General features: G+C 36.3%; 2 protein-coding genes across 4 annotated transcripts in view; both read left to right on the plus strand.

Moving 5' to 3' along the window:
• Positions 1-21,207, plus strand: part of LOC126377187 (homeotic protein empty spiracles-like) — a 352,173-nt gene that overhangs the window by 308,683 nt on the left and 22,283 nt on the right. The gene's annotated exons all lie outside the window — the stretch shown is intronic.
• The window catches only part of LOC126377107 (TGF-beta-activated kinase 1 and MAP3K7-binding protein 1-like), a 558,148-nt gene that overhangs the window by 48,928 nt on the left and 488,013 nt on the right, over positions 1-21,207 (plus strand). The gene's annotated exons all lie outside the window — the stretch shown is intronic.

Raw genomic sequence — 21,207 nt, forward strand, 5'->3', positions numbered from 1 at the left:
TATAATTTCATGCTTTCCTTTCTTTGACTGGTTAATGAGACGTTGCGTAAAAGTTAAAGACGTAGATGATATAGACCAATGATATTGAAATGGAAAACTAAGCACTATTTATGTGTAAGAGAATATACGAGAGAAGCATTTCATTTCCACGAAAATCTGGATTTTAGAAGTACTTATAGGAGAACAATAATTATCTAAGAAGTTAACAGGGCAGTGTATTGAACATGATATGTTTTGCAACGTCGTTTCCTTGTATACTTGTGCCGTTATTATGCTGTGTATCTTTTATGTATTTGATTTATCCGCGGTCTGCTCGAAAACATAAAAGATAATTAAAGAAACCAAGCTCGATTTATGAAATCAGAACCAAGCTCAGTTTTATATTGTGTTTGAAATATTTTAGATATTATGTAGCATGGATGTCAATATATATTTTTTAAAGGAACTCATTGTTTTGTTTTTGTAGAAACTGAATAACATCATTTTTTCATACTGGCGCCTCTAATACGCTAATATACGGTTGTGAGTGTTTGGCATATTGGTGCTTAAAATAATGTTGATGATGTAGAGACAGAACTGGTTAAGGAAAGTAGCTACTAATAATCGTTTTAGTTATTACTAATAGTAGCTACTTTATACGGCGAACTCTGGAAGACCTAGAAAGTTTTACATTGACGAAATGGAGGATGCTTTTAAAAACTCGCACATGACACGCAGGCTGGTTCAGAATATAATATTTCATTATTTCTTTTTAAAAGAAAATCAATAGGATTATATATAAGTATTTTTATTCACATACGTGTTACACAATATTAAAAAAATAATAATTATACATCAACAATTATACTTCGTGTAAAACTGAGCTTGGTTTTGACGTCAAAATCGAGTTTGATATTCATATTATTTTTTAGTTTTCTTAGCAGTACGTGGAATAACGAAATATATATACGATATACAACACAATATTGGCACAAGTATACAAGGAAACGTCGTTGCAAAACATATATGCATGTTTCTTTCACTTTCTATGTAAATATTGCTTTCCTTCCTTCTTTTTATTATTCAAAATTATGCCAATTGCTTTTCACTTAATCTTCTTACACACAGTACTTGGCCTTTTGCCTTTACGTTGAAATCGAGCTTGGTTTTCCTTAATTTCGATATCATTGGTCTAGTTCATCTATGTCTTTTACTTTTACGCAGCGATGCAATAACCAGTCAAAAACAGGAAAGCAAGAAACTATAGGGCAAAAACCACACAGAGGAAAAAACCAACACGCTAAACACATTAGATTGTTCTGTTTCTTAGTTGTGGATATTTATTGCACTACATTGCTAGTAAACGATAAAATGCTTGCTTATCGGTTTCGTAAAACTGTGCCTGGTTTCTTTTACAAACTTGCTTTTTATATTTTGTTCTGGATCAATGTATCATTTTAATTCGTCAAATTATAATCATTTCTTGAAAAGTATTCTCCAATTCTTGGTCTTTCTTAAGATTATCTCTCAATTGTCAGTATACTGAATATTTTCTAGATTTATTCCTCGATAGATCGTATGCAACAAGGAAAGAAATACGGCAAGAAATTAATACAGTTGTTGAATATACCCCAAGACATTAGAACAATATTGCTTTAAATTAAACGAGAACAAGCACCATTAATTTTTATATTATTTGTAAATACGTTACGTCAATAGATTTCGAAATAACACTATGGTGATAGAAAATAAAAACATTTTCATTTATGGTTCTAAAATTCATTAGCCTGAATAAGACCTATTTGGAAATGAAATTTACTTATAAGTATAAGATAAATGTACTATATTGAGTATAAACCTTAAAGGACAGGGTCACGGGCATTGATGTATAATATGTTACTCATTGGCTACGAATAAATAAGCTCATTGGTCATATCTTACAGGTGTACAATAGGCGGCGGACAAAGTCATATCATACGCGGTGGTCAAGGTCAAGGTTTTGGATGTGATGATAAAGCTGCCTTCTTCACATCTATGCGGCAGGAGTTTTACGAAATACATTTTGTCTTTACAACTAGATTTCTGTTTGTAACTATGTCTGAGAATTAATAATAATAAAACCGAAGAAACTGATGAACAAATATCTGTGTAATAAAACCAAGCTTCTAGTTTTCTACAGGTATAAATAAAATGGATAAGTATATTCACAAATTAGTTTTTGCTAAATGTAAAAATAAACATACAGAACCAATAATTTATTCAACAAATTCTCACTAATACTATTGAATTTATAATATGAATGTGCGTAACAACATTAGCCCGTTTAATGCTTATTGCAATAAAGTATGAGAACGTTCAATCATTTTTTGATTTTGTACATGTTCTTTTTGTTCTTCTAAGTTTATTTTGTAGATTTCTTTTTTTTCATTGCCGTAAGTCTGATTATCATCATCTTCTGGGACACAGCATTCTATAAGTGTAGGGCAACACACAGGCATACATGACACTAAGGGGAATATTATAAAAGGAAAGAAAGTCGCTATAAAAATACACATCGAAACTTTACAAACTTATAACGGCGTTACAATGAAGATTTTTGGTGATTTCTGAGGCCAATAATTTAGTATTTCAAAATATTCATTCCAGATAGCTTATTCTTCAAATTCTCTATTAATTTATAGCAAATAAACTAAAATCTTTTGCAGTATTGGAGCTTAAAACAACATTACTTTCAAGGATTCTCGTGACACAAAAGTGCTTGGGTGTACTTAGGAAAAGATCATGCTTGATTTTTCTATGCAGATTTGATGAAAATTCGGTACTATAGTGCGAGAGTTTTGAGGAAGTTTCTAGATAGAGCTGTCAAGAAAGAGTCATGAAGATAATCTGATCAACTTTTCAAAAACTACTTATTTATATATTGAGCTGTATAATGTCTTTGTTTATTCTCCTCTTTGTTTCAAATTTGTGCTTGATTTCATGCAAATACTTAAAGCCTGTTGCCTGTTGAAGGCGTTGAGCTTGATAATATTGCACTTTCGTCTTTATAACGTGAAGTTGTTTAAAACCACCAACAGTTTTATGGTAATATTTGGTCGTTATTATACACGTCAAAGAGAATATAATTCTCCACGTTATAATAAATGTTGAAGTAACATGAAGAAAATTAAAAACACTTTTAAAAACTAGTAATTTGCAACCAAATACAGTATAATGTAGCTTCAAGTGTCAAAAAAGCACAGACTAGCGATCTTTGGTGTTTGCAAAGGGTGTTTGTCACAAGATAATGAGATAGAATGGAAAGAATTTGCATAGCATTAAAATTGTCTCTTTTCATAGGATGTATTTACCTCGGATGCACCTTTTAGAAATACGTAAGCCGAAATTTAAAAGATAAACCGAGGTATTTCGGCCACCACGCAGATAGCACAGGTCTTTTGAAGTTGTACAGGTTATAATAATATTAGTATTTATACTAAAACACCCTAAAAATGGGTAGTGCATTTTATTACAGACTACTAAGTTTAGTGACTGGGCTAACCACAGACCTCTTTACAATATTTTCGTTATTGTCAGATTCCTATCTTAAGTAGCATTTTTGTCGTTCATTTCCCACGTTAAATCTCACGTAAAATTCAACATGATCTCTGAAATGAAACCAAAAACTTTTATCTTTAAAACTTTAATCAGATTGATTCAGAATATGTTTACATTTGAAGATATAAAAAGTTATTAATTTGATAATCTATTAATGGGTAGTGCATTTTATTACAGACTACTAAGTTTAGTTACTGGGCTAACCACAGACCTCTTTACAATATTTTCGTTATTGTCAGATTCCTATCTTAAGTAGCATTTTTGTCGTTCATTTCCCACGTTAAATCTCACGTAAAATTCAACATGATCTCTGAAATGAAACCAAAAACTTTTATCTTTAAAACTTTAATCAGATTGATTCAGAATATGTTTACATTTGAAGATATAAAAAGTTATTAATTTGATAATCTATTATAGCGTTAGTAAGTTATTGTTGTTGGTTTTTTGATTGTTAGTTGCATATTTGTTAACTTTTTTTTTGACGTAACTTTTTGTAGCTTTGCCTCAGATTGCATTAACTAATTGGTGGTACAAATGGGGAGCGCTGAGGGCGTTGTACAAAAAATTAAGACAATAGGCCTGATAGTGCCTAGGTTTGTCGTCTGCGAGAATTATATTTAAAATAATTATTAAACTACCTTATGGGCTAATAGCGATAAGAGCTGAATCAGGGAATTTGATACCTAAACTTATTAAAGTTTGAATACAAAAGCTTAACGTACACAATAAGTAAATAAGTACCTTGGTAATAACGAATGTTATTACTATTTTTTATGCGGCTACTTTTGTTTAGTACCGGTATTCAACTGATTCTCATCATCATCATTTGGAGAACAACAAGCGAAGAGTTTAGGGCAGTAGAAAGGCATAAAGCAAATTAATGGGAAAGCAATGCAAGGAAATAAAGATGCCATACAAAGGCACATGGCTCCGTGCAATAAATTATTATTATTATAATCTTCGGGTTGACTAAGTATCAATATTTCCAAGTTATGTTTACCTTGAGTAAATGATTTTTCCTTATTAAGTTTTCTGCAAGAGTGGGAAAAGAAATCACTTACGTTCAATAAATGTGTTCAGTAGGTTTCAATCCCAGGCGTACCAATAACCTAATGGAGTCTTGGGATTTGGTTATTTTTTAAACTATTATTTGTAAAATAATTCACGCATTATATTTGTTAGACTAGCTTTAATATTTTATTTGAAACTATTACATTATGTGCTTGGTTCCTTTGCTAAAAAATACGTCGTGTATACTCAACATATTTTACGGAATTAAAAAGTCACAAATGATGCTTGGTTTGTATTGTGCTTGGATTTCTATGACATTACGAATTTAATTTTAATTATCTTCTTCTTTGGGGGGTAAGACACAGTTCATGCAACAGTCACATAAGACACACCAAGAAACACAGGGACTCACTAATATCGGCAATATGTATACCATCAAACACATTGGGTTATCTGTTTGTATTACACCATATGTATAACTGCTAGAAAAATGTTTGGGTTTTTAATTGAATACTTAACTTTTGTTTTTCAAATAGGTACTGGTATGTACAATACAGGTTGTTTAATGAAGTCAGTATGATCTTCTGTACATCATCTAGAAATAAATAATAATATTATAGTAAAGACTTGTCGTATCTTGTCTTTTTGCCAAAACTGGTGCTGGGATTTTTAAAACCGTACTTGAATCTCTTTATCTAAATATTTTAAACTCTGTGTTTCTTTTTCTTTTAGGTAATATACAATTCATGACGCATTCTAGTATTGGTAAACAGGCTAGCAATGGACTTGCTAAAAGAGGTAACAGGATTACGGTAACACACATATGGTGACTATTGAAAACCTTAAAAAGGCTTTGTCAATCCATGAATTATTATCATATTATCACTTGTATAAAATTAAGTTTTCATCAATTCATCAATTTCTTAAAAAATTTTTTGGAAATGTTGTCATCGTATTCTTTTATTACTTAGTGGTACTTCGTTAATTGTATAAATTGTGCTTGAAAATGTTACTATTCAAGGAGTGCACTCTAGGACCTTTCAGAGGAAGGTAGCAGTTACGCCGTTTTGTAATGTTATGTATCTTGTGCGTTGGTTATCTGCCCAGATACAATCGTATTGTAGATTTGATTGGCGAATACCTTTATATTTGGTCCTGTTTTCTTATTTCGTCTATCTTGTGTTGGTTATTGATGCAAATTGGCCAACTCTTTTACGAACACAATTTTACCAATACAATCGGGCTTGGTTTCCTTGTTACAAAATCGTGCTTGGTTTTTTTACATCTATGGAGACACCAGAGAATTATTTCGTTGCTTGATACTTTTGCTTCTTATTGTGTTGTATTTCTTTTCTTCTAGACATAAGTTGTGCCTCAGTTCATTTTTCAAATTTCTCTTACCACAGTTTTATAAACATTTCTGGCACAGTAGCCCAATAACCCAATACCTAGGGTAACTACTGATAACGGAATGAGGAACAACCATGTGAAGATGCAAGGAAAAATACAAAACATTAATGCCCTCGCTGACTTTCCCTATGGGGTATTAAGTAATGCACAAAAATGTGCAGGACAAAATTGAAGGTTATATGTATTAAATGATGTGGTTTGTTTGATTTGAAGTGAAATTTTGCTGTGGTTGGATTGTGGCTATGGCAAAATTGTAGATGACATTGACAGAACGGAAGACAAAAATAACTTTTTTATTGATAAAGGTCAGGTCAAGAACACAGTTACATAGAGCCAACAGTCAGAATGAGGAACTCCCCAGGCTACGTTCACCAAAAACAAAATAGATGGCGTTGTACAGCTTTTTTTTTTTTTTTTTTTATGTCGTTGCAATACTACTCTTATGTTACTTAATTAATATCAAAATACATTAAAGCAATTTCAAAACTGAAATTGTGACTTTTAATTTTTTTATTTTTTTATTTAAGGAAGCTTTAACGTGACAATAACCTTTTTTCTTATTTTTCAAGTACATAACATAAACTGCCTATGTACGTCCCACTGCTGGGCTCAGGCCTCCCCTCAATCAACCGGAGGGGGTATGGAGCATACTCCACCACGCTGCTGCACTGCGGGTTGGTGGAGGTGTTTTTACGGCTAATAGCCGGGACCAACGGCTTAACGTGCCCTCCGAAGCACGGAATCATCTTACTTTTTGGGACAATCAGGTGATTCAAGCCTGAAAAGTCCTTACCAAACAAAGGACAGTCTCACAAAGTGATTTCGACAATGTCCCCATCGGGATTCGAACCCGGGACCTCCGGATCGTGAGCACAACGCTCAACCACTGGACCACGGAGGCCGTAGTCCGTAGTATGATGTTTTAGCTAAAATCGAAAATGTAGCTAGATTAATATTTAACCAACGTAATATTTCCTTCTAAAAGCCGTGATAGCCTAGTTGGTGGAACGCCTCACACTTTGAGGTCGCAGGTTCGAATCCAGCACAGGCCTAAACCAATAATTGTTGAATTTGTTTTCGAATTCATGTTTGGAACATAAATGATTAACACGTGCTCAGTGGTGAAGGAAAACATCACGAGGAAACTCACATTCCCGACAAATGCATTTTCGGAGGTATGTGACCTAACCTGTATTGGGCTGGTTTTCCCTTCGCGGGTTGGAGGCTCAGACAGGCAGTCGCTTCTGTCAAAAACCGGACCTGTCAAATTTTCAGGTTAGGTAAGCGGAAACTGTGAAAACGGGAGGGTGCTAGGTAGATGAATATTTCCTTCTAAACGTATCTACGAGGTAATTCTCGTGTCGTTAACATCCGCAGACGAACTCTCAACTTGCAGACGCCAACTATCTACCGCGATACCTGCGGAACTACGCCATAACTTGCAAGATGTTGCTAACTTGTTAATGTAATAAATTCTTTACCCGTAGCATGGAGCTCGCGACGCGATATGGCACCAACGCTGCTATACGGTAAGTTAATACTAATTCATATTCATTTATTTCGTAATAGTTATATTACATGTCATATGGAAAATATAATAATACAATAATGGTACTTAAGTACTAAGCGGTAAATTTTAAAGTTAAAAATTCTTCAAATCTATAGAAAGTGTGTTCGAGTAGCCAGCATTTAAGCCTACTTTTAAAACATTTCAATGATGGCGCGTCAACGATTTATTTAGGCAATTTGTTATACACGGCTAATATCGCGGTGCGTGATATTTATTTATTTTCATGGCATAATAAACAATTATACATGACTAGCTTTTGCCCGCGACTTCGTCCGCGTGGCTTGTCATAAAATAGGCAACTAAGCTTTAAGTTTACTAAGGTACCTGCATGCCAAATTTCAAGCGTCTAACTTAAGCGGTTTAGATTTTTCATACAAAAGGATTTTCCCGCTAATTCCCGTTCTCGTGGGAATTTCGGGAATTCCTTTCTTAGTGCACCTCTACGGTACCTAAGCTACGTCCCTTCCAAATTTCAAGTGCCTACGTTTAGCCGTCGGCTGTGCGTTGATATGTCAGTCAGTGAGTGAGTCAGTTTCTCCATTTATATATATGTTAACAATAGGTGTAGGATATTTTCACATAAGTACATGTACAATTAACCACATTATCCATGTATTAGTTTACAATGTCGTCTAGTGAGTTGAAAAAGGTTATGTTATAAATTAAAAAAAAAAAAACGGCTCAGAGCTTGAATATAGATTTTGATATGCGGGGTCCATGTTTAGTTCGCAGGTTATTGAAGTTTTTTTTTAATTTAAATTAATACATAAATTCACGTGCATAATCCCTAACGGGGTGGGCATAGTCACAGGCAGAGATAATTGGAGAATACAACTAGTGTCCACTTTTGATAAAAAAAATAATTAAGGTAATTATACATTATTTCTCTGTCTTCTCCTATAGGTCTACCAGAATCTGATGTCATAAAAAAAAGTAAAAAAAAATATTGATTTTCCTATTGATTTTATTTCCCCATTTGCCATCAGATTCTGGTATATAACACCTATAATCCTTTTAATCCAGCGCAAACTACCTAAGCTGTACAAGCTCCAATCCCTTGCCTTTCCCATTAAAAAAAAAAACAAAGTCTAAGTCAAAGAGAATATAAATCACTACGTTTGTCAAGTCCTGAGGTCAAGTCACAATCTATTTCATCAATTTGCTACATCTTGTCAGAACTATAAAACAAATTATGTTGTTAAATCCTCCCTCCTTGCCAATTTGAGATACCAAAATCGAGCGTTAAAATGTTTGCCTTCAAATTTAAGCAGGCGTTGCGGCGATGTTCATATAAAAGTAGTTTTATAGTATTCATTGTGTAAAGTACATGTGTTTTTGTCTTTGTATACCACATTTCTGTTGCTTTCCCTCTATTTTCTGTCCATGTTTAGCCTGTCTACCCTGCTGTGTTAAAGGTACGTTATTTTTCTACTCTACCGCGCATTTTGTATGAGAATCACTGTCGCCGGTTCAACCCAGCTCTCTTTTACTACTACTCCTGCAAACTGATAACTACGACAGCTCTACTGCTTCATAAATTCTATAGCCACTTTACTGGCAATCTATATTTTAAGTGATAAGCTGCTATTTTATCATCTTTTCGTACAATGCTGCATTGCTGCATGCTGACCCACTAGGGTCGATTAATTCTTTCAAATATTTTTCCTCAGAGACGACGCCCTGAGCCGAGGTTCGCGCCCAAATGGGCAAAGGCCTGTTGCCTTAAACGTTGTACCGGGTGAGAGCCTTTAGCGCTCCCCATTTGTCCGGCCAAGTAGTTAATGCCATCTGCGGCAAATGTACAATAAGTCACGTCAAATAAAAAGCTCATACTAATTATGGCGCGCGTTTTGCGCTCACTTGGCGCTTCCACCTTCTATTCCGTGACACATAGGTACCATCAAGCGGGATTGTGGTCAAACGGTAGAATCTACTGTGTAGTAAAATTAAGCGCCCATCATCATCATCATCAGCCCATTAACGTCCCCACTGCTGGGGCACGGGCCTTCCCTATGGATGGATAGGGAGATCGGGCCTTAAACCATCACGCGGGCCCAGTGCGGATTGATGGTTATTAACGACTGCTAATGCAGCCGGGACCAACGGCTTGACGTGCCTTCCGAAGCACGGAAGAGCTCGAGATGAAAACTTTTTTCTTTTTTTGTGGTCACCCATCCTAAGACCGGCCTTTGCGAAAGTTGCTTAACTCCAACAATCGCAGACCGAGCGCGTTTACAGCTGCGCCACCGAGCTCATCGCGCCCAAAAATACCGAATAAGGGAAAGGTACTCACAAGATTTATTCCTTATCTGCCGTCTTTTGACCCCAGGAGTTGCTCTGGATAGTTGCTGTTGCAGTTTTCAATGGAATCTAAATGAGATTATTTAGTTTAATAGACTTCTATAACGATTTTTGTAACATTTCATTATTGATAAAGGTATAGTAAAGTACATATAATTAAATGTTAAAAGACAAAACAGTTAAGTACGTTTAGCTGACTTCTATAACGATTTTTGATCATTTTTTGCAACATTTCACTATTAAAAAAGGCATAAGACACTTATAGTAAAGTACGTATAATTAAATGTTAAAAGGCAAAAACTGTTAGATAGATAAGAATCGATCGACCTAATAAAAAATAATATTTATTATTAATTTGTTATTAAGGTAACATTTTATATCTTATTGAAATATAATCGCTAATTGTACTGAACTGTTCGTTCTGTTTAATAGTACCTAATTAATTTGTTTTTCCCGCTGTTTCGGCCGCGTTGCAGCGACCGTGGTCACGATATGACTGGCGCGGCGAGTGGTTGTCATTGCAAAGGTCTACGTTTAACTAAAACTACCCTCACTTCACTACTTTTTTAAATAAACATAGGTAACATAAAATCTCATCATCTCCCTTTGTGGTCCAGTGGTTGAGCGATGTGCTCACGATCCAGAGGTCCCGGGTTCAATTTCCGATGGGGACAAATCACAAAAATCACTTTGTGATCCCTAGTTTGGTTAGGCTATTACAGGATGATCACCTGATTATCCAAAAAGTAAGATGATCTGTGCTTCGGAAGCCACGTTAAGCCGTTGGTCTCGGTTACTACTTACTTGCCGATGATGTAAGTACGTAGTCGTTACATGAGTCATGTCAGCCAACCCTGCCAGGGTTGATGGGGTTGGTAATCCACCTCACAAACCACACGATAGAAGAAGATCATCTCCCTAGCATTATCCCGTTTTCACTGGGTCCGCTTACCTAACCTGAAGATTTGACAGGTCCGGTTTTACAGAAGCGATTGCCTGTCTGACCTTTCAACCCGCGAAGATAAACCAGCCCAATACAGGTTAGGTGACATACTTCCGAAAATGCATTTCTCGGGAATGTGTGTGTCTTCAAAATAAGAGCGTTTGCCTTTTATTCTACCAACTAGGCTACCACGGCTCGTTATAACACAAAACATCATCATCATTTTTAGAGCTACTTTCTTGTTGATGCAGCGTTTTCCATGCTATTTTTTTAGGGAAAAATAAGGCAGTGGTTTCCCTCTCGCCTGCCGCCCCGCAGTACTCTGTCTGACGCGAGTGGGACGGCGCTCAAAGTAGTCTATTACAAAGCCGTACTAGGACTCCTGTTCTCCGCCTCTGAATAGTACTGATAGTTACTGCTGCCCTCTGTCAGGTTCCAGGTTACAGTCCCTGTGACTTGCCCCTTCCGTCTTGCATTGCCGTACCGATGGCTCCCATATCCGCCTCTGCAACCGTTGAGGTCTTCACCCGTATCACTATCCGAACTCAGCTACCATCTCACTCCGGTCTACTGAAGTAACATAAAACATAAACAGCCTACATACGTCCCAATGCTGGGCACAGGCCTCCCCTCGATCAACCGGAGGGGGTATGGGGCATACCAATGCGGGTTTGTCGAGGTATTTGGGCTAGTAACCCGTGACCGAGCTTTCCGAAGCACGTATATAAAAAAGAAACATATGGAAATAAATGTTTTTTTTTTCTTTTACAGATATGAAGTGTTGTCAGTGTATAGTACTTGATTTGAGAAGGGAGTCCGACTCAATCTTTGAAGACCCTCACAAACCTGCAATATAAGAAAAAAATATCAAACAATTGGCTACGTGGCAGTTGTAACAATAAAATATAAAATATGTCGGTTATGGTAGTTTAATATTTAACGATAATTATTCAAAAGATAAATTAAAAGATAAAAGATAAATTATGAAATTCTGATTACTTGAAAACTTATATGTAATTATGACCCCTATTATAATTCTTTAAGTGTTTCAAATCAATTATCCAATAGTTGTTTTATTAAGCTCATTTTTAAATATTAAAATTTACCAAATTAGAATGCGATTTTTAATCTGTGTATTACAAGACCCGAAACACGGGCGGCCATGATAGCTTCGTGTGACGTCACATGTCACAAAATAAACAGAACTATCTGTCAGGTTTCAAGTTACTCTGTTTGAAAATGTATTTGTTTGTTGAAATGTGACGTCACTAGGCAAAATGTCACGTGACCAACCGTTTCCGCGCGAAATTTGAATTTAATGAAGAAAAGTGTGTTTTTTTCTATTATATGTATAAATCTTTTTCGAGAAAATAAAATATTTTAAGAGGTATAAAAATATAAGGGTTTGGAATTTTTGAAATCTCTTTATTTAAGAGCTGCGCTCTTGCCGGTGGAGTAATCGCCTTCAATACTCCATAGATAGGGCGTGTAGAAAGGTGGTTGCCCCAATCGCCTTCCGTCCCTACACCAACCAATTTATCAATTGGTGATGTTGCTGGCTAGAGCCCTACCAGAATCCATTTCCACGGCCTCCAACCAGTACTAATAGTACAGTAGTAGTACTAATTTTTGAAATACTTATACGAAAACTGTCAAGTTGACAATTGATATTGAAGAAGTTATGAATAAACAGATGTATTTATTAAGGTCGATATTTCGTATATTATTTCATCATCAATAAGCCAAAACCTTGTTAGTAGAATGACGGACTTTTCAGGCTACGATCCAAAAACAATATGTATAGATGGCGCTGTACAGATCTAACGTGATAATTACCTAATTACAAATGTTATCATCCAACGATTCCTAAGTTTCCAACTAGTCAAATCAGTTACTTTATACTAAACGTCAAAACACGAAATGTACTATAGAATTTGTATGAAACAGCACACTGTAACGTCGCAGAAAAACGTAATTAAATGTCGGAGTTATTATTACGTTTTTCTTGATTAAAATTCATAAATAAATTATATAGAAAAAAAGAAAATGTTTTTCATTACTTTTACACTTGTCTTTTCTTTAAATTAAGATGGGTTTGCTCTTGACTTCGTTCTTCCACAAGGAGAAGAAGAGATCGACGTTGGAACGAGCTTACCCAGAAAATGCCTATTCACTCGTGATTTAAGTCTTTATTTAGTAATCAGATTTTCATAATGTATCTTGAACCTATTAAGTACATACATACATACATACATACATAAACTCACGCCCGTTCAGCTGCTTGTCTTCCCGGGCATGTCGTAAAAACCGACAGAGGGATTGCGTCCTCTAACATGATGGACTAATGTTATGGGCGATAGGCTGATCCCTTATCACCATAAGGTTCATCATATCCATCTTAGGACTTCGTATCAACAGTGGCTGCAAGTTGTCTTTGATTACTTGTGGCTCTGCCCACCCCATTTGGGATTACGGGCGTGAGTTTATGTACCTATTAAGTACACGACCCAATTAACCGGCGATCCTTAGTATACAGTCATCATCTCCGTAGCATTATCCAGTTTTTCACAGGGTCCACTTACCTAACTCGAAGACACACTTCAGTGAAGTGACTTCACTATACAGTGCAGCACTAGCAGTGTAGTACTATACAGTGTTATTACAAAATAAATAAATAAAAATAAACTAGGTTTAAGACCATGATCCGCGCCACGAATGAACATAAACATAAAACATAAACAGCCTATATACGTTCCACTGCTGGGCACAGGCCTCCCCTCAACCAACCGGAGGGGGAATGGAGCATACTCCACCACGCTGCTCCAATGCGGGTTGGTGGAGGTGTTTTTACGGCTAATAGCCGGGACCAACGGCTTAACGTGCCCTCCGAAGCACGGAATCATCTTACTTTTCGGACAATCAGGTGATTCAAGCCTGAAAAGTCCTTACCAAACAAAGGACAGTCTCACAAAGTGATTTCGAAAATGTCCCCATTGGGAATCGAACTCGGATCTCCAGATCGTGAGCCTCGCGCTCTAACCACTAGACCACGGAGACTGCTACGAATGAAATCGGCCGATTTTAATGAAACTAATTGACAAGTCATAATAATTCTATGCGGACTCAGCGACAGTAGCGCTGCGCCGCTGGATACCTTTCACGACACGGACTACATTTTAAACCTGGTTAATCTTGTCTTCGATTTGTAATACTGTTAGTGTTATTTTCTCAACAATGGAAAAGACAAATGCTATTGAATTGACATCGGGTTCTGGAGCGATGGCCGTCAAGGGAGCAGGGAGTACCAACATTCAACACAAGAACAAAGGTTTCAATGTTGGCTCACTGTAATTTCCCTTAAGAACTGCGGGCGGATAGTGTTGGGCCAGACGAAGACTTTTTATCGATATTCATCTCACCTCTTATATCTTAGCATAGAATAAAGCATCATCATCATTATCATCATCAGCCCATTAACGTCCCCACTGCTGGGGCACGGTTCTTCCCTATGGATGGATAGGGAGATCGGGCCTTAAACCATCACGCGGGCCCAGTGCGGATTGATGGTTATTAACGACTGCTAATGTAGCCGGGACCAACGGCTTAACGTGCCTTCCGAAGCACGGAGGAGCTCGAGATGAAAACTTTTTTTTTTGGTCACCCATCTTATGACCGGCATTTGCGAAAGTTGCTTAAACTTCAACAATCGCAGACCGAGAGCGTTTACCGCTGCGCCACAGAGCTCTTCAGAATAAAGCATCATACGTTCCTAGACAGTCAATCCCATGCATTTATATCTTCTAAATAATCACTAACCTACTCAAACGCAGTCAACATAACATAACCTCACCCTTTTGACGCACAATGACCAATAATACAATGGTTTTTTTCGCAATATGACACCTTCGCATATTGACCTATTAGCATTTCTACTAAAACGCAAAATGACGCGTACGTGAAAAGACGTATACGTATAATGAATAACGGAAAATTCGAATTTAGACATACACGCAAAACGTCCAAAACGCATAATGACGCATTAGCAAAACTAACAATACGCATAATGACCAATACCAAATCCCTTTTTCGTTAAATGGCAGATTCTGGAAACGGCAGATTCTGTAAATGGCAGATTCTATAAATGACAGATTCTTTGAACGACGGATTTTGTACAGTCGTTAGCTAAAAAGAAAATGTACAGCGATAAGGATTCTTTAATTTGATTTTAAGTTATATTTTAATTGTAAATATTTATTAATAAATAATGTATAGAATTACGACGTTGTTTGGTACTGTACTTCTGCCGTTTCCAGAATTTGCCGTTTAAAGAATCTGCCATTTACAGAATCTGCCATTTCCAGAATCTGCCATTTAACGAAAAAGGGTACCAAATCATTTATTGTCATTAAACACGAAACAACAAATACGCTGTTAGGTTAGCCAATACATAATAAGAAACAATACAATATAATAAATAATAGTCTATGAATGGGGCAAAGAAAATAAAATCACACATAATAATGAACGGTTTATTAATGGATATTTTTGAACTACAAAAGTAAACTTAAAAGTGACTCTGGTAATATTCTTAAATTAAAATAATAATCATGCAATACGTTTCAGCCGCGAAAACACTATCTTCCTAAGATATTGCATGGTGTTAATTTTTTTTGCATGCAGTTCACGCAACAAAATAGACAGTTTCATATCAAAATCGATATCACATTTTCTTCGATTTACTTTTGGCTCGCGAAATAACGATCTTGAAATTTCATGGTCATAAAATTTTGTTTCCTTTTTAAGTTTAAAAATAAAACGGTAAAGGCTTGGATGTATGGAAATTCTCACGTTCAAACGGTGGTGCCACCCTTCTAAACAGTTGGTAGTGCGGTGTAGTAATGTGGCAGAGCTAAAAACATCAGGTGAAAATGTTTTAAGCCACTGTCGCTCAAAGTAGTGTATAAACAAATGCATTTCTTCGCATTCAGGCGATTCGGTTACAATCAACTCCCAAGCTTCCTTGATACGGTTAGCAGGCAAAAGTGGCATTTGGCTTATTAACCTCAGTATTTTTCGACCTTCACTTATTTTAGTCAATTTAATTTGTTTAGCTTTTTTCCAAATAGCTCTTGAAAAATGATAGTAACATCCAGATATTTGGCAGTCTGAAAAGACGCGTCTGACAGCATTTATAGCTGCTATCTCGTAATCACACTTGAACGACTTAAAATGGACTTTCAACTTCTCATTTAACAATTTAAAGAAACGTGTGTATGTATCCTCACTCTTATCAGGTAAGAGACCATAAATTACTGGAACTACATTAGTTGATTTATGTGTGGATCCCAAATCAACGTGAATTGTGTATAGCTGATAAAATGGAGACGGAACACATTTAAACGTGCCGTCGCCAAAATAATCAAATTTCGAATTTTGAATAAAATTTTTAGCAATATTGGAACAAAATATTAGGATTTTCCTTGAATCACCATCCTCACAAACCAATAGGTTTTTTCCTAGTACCTCAGGGACCGTGACATGTTCTAATTTTATGAACTTTAAGCTATTGCAATCAAGATATTTTTTTCGGGCTCTATATAAAGAATCTTGTATTTCTTTTACTGAAGGAATGTAATGTATATATTCAAGTGCATCTTCAGCCTCTTTTATAGGCTCAAATGTGTTTTCGACAATAGTCTGCACAGTTGATGATAAGTCTTCACACACTTTCCTTTTACAATCCGCACGAAGTTGAAATGTTTTATTGAATTTAGGGTCAGACTGGCACAAGTGATCACTCGATCTCACTATATTATTCATATTGTCTAATGTTACTGTAGCAGAACATATCTGGCGTTTTACACATCTCCAGATAGTCGTATCATTGAAATTTTTTCTCGTGTTCTTGTTGTAGCGATAGCCATTATGCAATAGAGATGGGAATCCTTTTTGGTTATTCACGAATTTCATATTGAATTAGTATAGTAAACGTCGTTATTCTCTTCAATACAATAATAATTAATAGGGAAAATATTAATGACAAATGCCATTTTATTTCCTTTTATGCGTCATGTAATGAAATGATACTTATGTCATCATAATACTTTTTTTTTCTAGCAATACCTATGGCTATTGGCCAGGACCTAAATTGTATCAAAACCTTGTTGATTGAAAACTTTTTTTACAGACAAGCTTAAAAAATGTAAACTTGTTGCGCGTTAGTCAAAATGCTAATAGGTCAATATGCGAGTGTGTCGAATTGCGAGTTGGTCATTATGCGAGTTTAATTGGTATTGGTCATTATGCATATTGGTCGTTTTGCTTAGGCGTCATTATACGTGTTGGTCGTTATGCTTGTGTGTCAATATTCGTATTACCTGTTGGTCATTGTGCGTATTGGTCATTGTGCGTCAAAAGGAACCTCACGATTACATCCCAATTGGGGTAGTTAGAGGCACATCCATCGCAAGATGAACTAAGTACCCACACTTCACTGAGCATTCTGTTAGACCATCTTGACAGGTGGTGAGCCGCATCGCCGTCTTTAGACTGTGACCATTATAATGGTCGACCCAACATTTTAAAGTTTAAAATTTAAAATTTAAACTGTACTTAAGATAAATAAATACCTAACTCAGAAAAAGGTACTCAAATAAGTATTTAATAAAAAAAAAATATATTTATGATAATAAAAAATAATATATAACAATAAAACCATCAAAAAGCAGCATTAAATCCACCACAGGCTTCGTCAAAAATAATTAAAAATAATTTATTAATACAATAAATACAAATTAATTAATTATTTATTATTAATAATTCTTATTTTAATTTTTTATTAGTTATTTTTTATAATAATTATTATTGGTTTTATGGTAATTATTATTATTATTTCGACTTTATCGATAAATGAATTAAAACTGCAAATATAGTCCCAGCACTATTTCTCCAGCAACTCCGTTAAGCACACTATTTAATTTAAAGTCTTTTTCCGCTGGTGTTTTTTATTTTATTTTTAGACTTGCTTTTTTACAAGATACATATAAACCCATTAGGTTTGTTAGAGTTTTATTTGTTAAACACATTCAATTTACTCTTGTGGTGTATTTCTTGTAGCATTTTATTTTTCTTTGTTGCATGTTGCATCGATCTAAACGACTGTTATCGCGTTTGCAAACAGAAAAATCCATAGAGAAGTATCTTATAACTTTACTACTAAACAAATTACTTTGAGGAGATCTAGGAACAAACTGGTTATTTCCTCAGAGGTTACATTTATTTAGTGGTCCAGTGGTTGAGCGTTGCGCTCACAATCCGGAGAACCCGGGTTCGAACCCCGGACGGGCAAGTCACAAAAATCTCTTTGTGATCCCTAGTTTAGTTAGGATATTGCTGGCTGATCACCTGAATGTCCAGAAGTAAGACGATCCGTGCTGCAGAAGGCACGTTAAGCCATTGGTCCCGGTTACTACTTATTGATGTAAGTACGTAGTCGTTACTTGAGTCACGTCAGGGGCCTTTGGTGGCTCAATAATAATCCCGACAGCAGCTGTCAACCCGCACGATAAGAAAAATTTATATGACAAATTAGTATATATGTCGTGGCCAGGTCATAGAATTGATCATTTCATGACATGCTCAATCATTTCATGAAATAGTCATATTTCATGAAATAGAATATCACGCGTTGGCCATATCATGATGTAGTTTGGCCAGATCAACGAACACAAAACGTTTAACGATATGATCAACTAAATACATGATTATTACTTCATGATATGGCCAAACGTTGACAATTCTATGATGGATCTGGAGAATGGATCTACCGAGATTGAAGGTTTCCACCGATAGTGGCGCTGGTGTCAATTATATTTAAAACTGGATTGATATTATAATCGATGAATCAATGTAATTGCACGATTTTCCATATAAAATAGGTACATAATTTTGAACCTACGAAATTATTCGACTATTCGCATTTTTATTACGCCACATAGCACGGACACCGCCTACATTAACGATATGGCCAAACGTTGACTGATATATATCATTAAACGTTGACGTTTCAACGATATGGTCAACTTAAGTTGGCCATTTCATGAAAAATGACCATTTCGTGAAACGGTCGAACATATATTATCATGAAATGATCAATTTTACGATCTGGTCACGACATATACAAATATATTCTTTAACAATAGTAAATTTAGCGTCACTTTCATCATGTGGTTCACCGGCTTGTTTCTCAAACTACAGAGAGTAGATTTTTGCTGTAAAATTTTTCAGCGGCAAGACAAAAAATATCTCGTAGAAGAGGTATAAAGTCTCGTGTATACGTCGCTCCTCTCCTTATCTCCTGCTAAGAGACGTCAACACCGGTTAAGTCCCACGATATACCATAACACTTTCAACAATGTTGACAGCCCTAGAAAGTTTGGCAGGGCTGCGCAAAGTTAATATTTTGTATAAAATATATGTGACGGGAAAATAGGATACACCGTGCTGGAAATACTTGCGTCGGAAGGCTTCGGAAGGCACGATAAGCCGTTGGTCCCGGCTGCATTAGCAGTCGTTAATAACCGTCAATCCGCACTGGGCCCGCGTGATGGTTTAAGGCCCGATCTCCCTATCCATCCATAGGGAAGGCCCGTGCCCTAGCAGTGGGGACGTTAATGGGCTGATGATGATGATGATGAGCTGGAAATAAATAGCAGTCCTTTGAATCAATATCACTTTATTTAATTCCACATTTAAAATATCACTTTTGGAATGGTCACACGATACAAATAACTTCTCTGGTGGTATGAGAGGTAACCCGCCACCCCCCATGATACACAATAAGGTCCATGACATGTGAACAGTACTTGCTTAGCGTTCTTTCCTGGTCACGTTTATTAAGTCCCTACAAGTTCTAGGTGAGTGACATAGTACTCCACGATCTGACTGCATGATACGTGCGTTCACTACGACGGTTGGCATGAGACTAACTCGAGCCACGTCCGCTCGCTGCGACTGTTCGCGTTCGACTGACCCGTACTTTCTTTTATTTGAACCATAATTATACATTTTTGCACATAACATTCTCTCGCCAAACTGACACCAGTTTGTTGGCGAGTACGCTCTAGCAATGTTTGATTATACTATGTACATGTAAATACCTTTTTATCTCTTGGTTACAACATACTCGTATGTATCACACTTTACTATCTTCTTCTTCTCTCGTGTGGGTTGTGAGGTGGATTACCAACCTCATCCACCCTGGTGTCAGGGTTAATATTGAGCCGCCAAAGGCCCCTGACATGACTCATGTAACGACTACTTACTTACATCAGTATGTAGTAACCGGGACCAACGGCTTAACGAGCCTTCCGAAGAACGGATCAGTTTACTTTCGGACAATCAGGTGACAGCCAGTAATGTGCTGACCAAACTAGGGACTACAAAGTAATTTTTGTGATATGTCCCCACCAGGAATCGAACCCAGGACCTCCGGATCGTGAGCCCAACACTTAACCACTGGACCATGGAGGTCGTTTGGCAATAGTTTCTCCTCATACATGGGATTTAAACGTAGCTGGCGGGGAGTGGGTGTGTATTATACACTTCTGCCTACTTACCTCTTGGTGATGATGATGCTATGTTATGCAAAACCTATTTATTCTTAATTTCTAACAGGCAGGCAGTAGTCACTTCTTTTTTTAAAAAAATGAAACCGTCGACAACCCTAGCAAGTTGTGAGGGATGTACAAAATATCTCAACCTTTGAATACTCGGAGCTGTCTTCGCCAAAATTTGTCTAACGCTGTATTTATAAAAGCAGGATTTCCTCTGTAATTACTAAATTGTAAATTAATTTAAGTTGCCGCGACGATTTTACGAGTTATTAAGTCTTTTGTCTCGAGAGGAGATGTTCTCAACTTTACTCCAGCGGCATTGGCGATGTTTGAAATTACATGCAGCTGGTATTTCGCACATATGTGTACTAAATAGTATGTTGGGCTCACGAACTGAAGGTCTCGGTTTCGAATCCTGACGGGGACAAAACATAGAAATCAATTTGTGATTTATTGTGATTCCTAGTTTGGTTAGGATAGGACATTGCAGACTGGTCACCCGATTGTCCGATTGTTGTAAGATGATCTGAGTTACATTTTTTATTCTATGTTATTCAGCTAATTTTCAGCCCTTGAAAAGTGAGTATGCCCCGTTTTCCACAAGATACAAGTTTGTTTAAAGCAACTAAGAAATTCTGGACTAAGTTTTAAACTTTATTTAAGTAATGGGATCTGGTAAATGTTGTGCTGCTATGTAGAACTAAGTCAAGCTGAATATTTTTACATAAAGCACTTACTTGTTAGAAGCTTAAAGCTTTATAAGATGCAAGAAAAATTATGCA

The sequence above is a fragment of the Pectinophora gossypiella genome, chromosome 22, assembly GCF_024362695.1.
Source record: "Pectinophora gossypiella chromosome 22, ilPecGoss1.1, whole genome shotgun sequence".
Classification (NCBI taxonomy): Eukaryota; Metazoa; Arthropoda; class Insecta; order Lepidoptera; family Gelechiidae; genus Pectinophora; species Pectinophora gossypiella.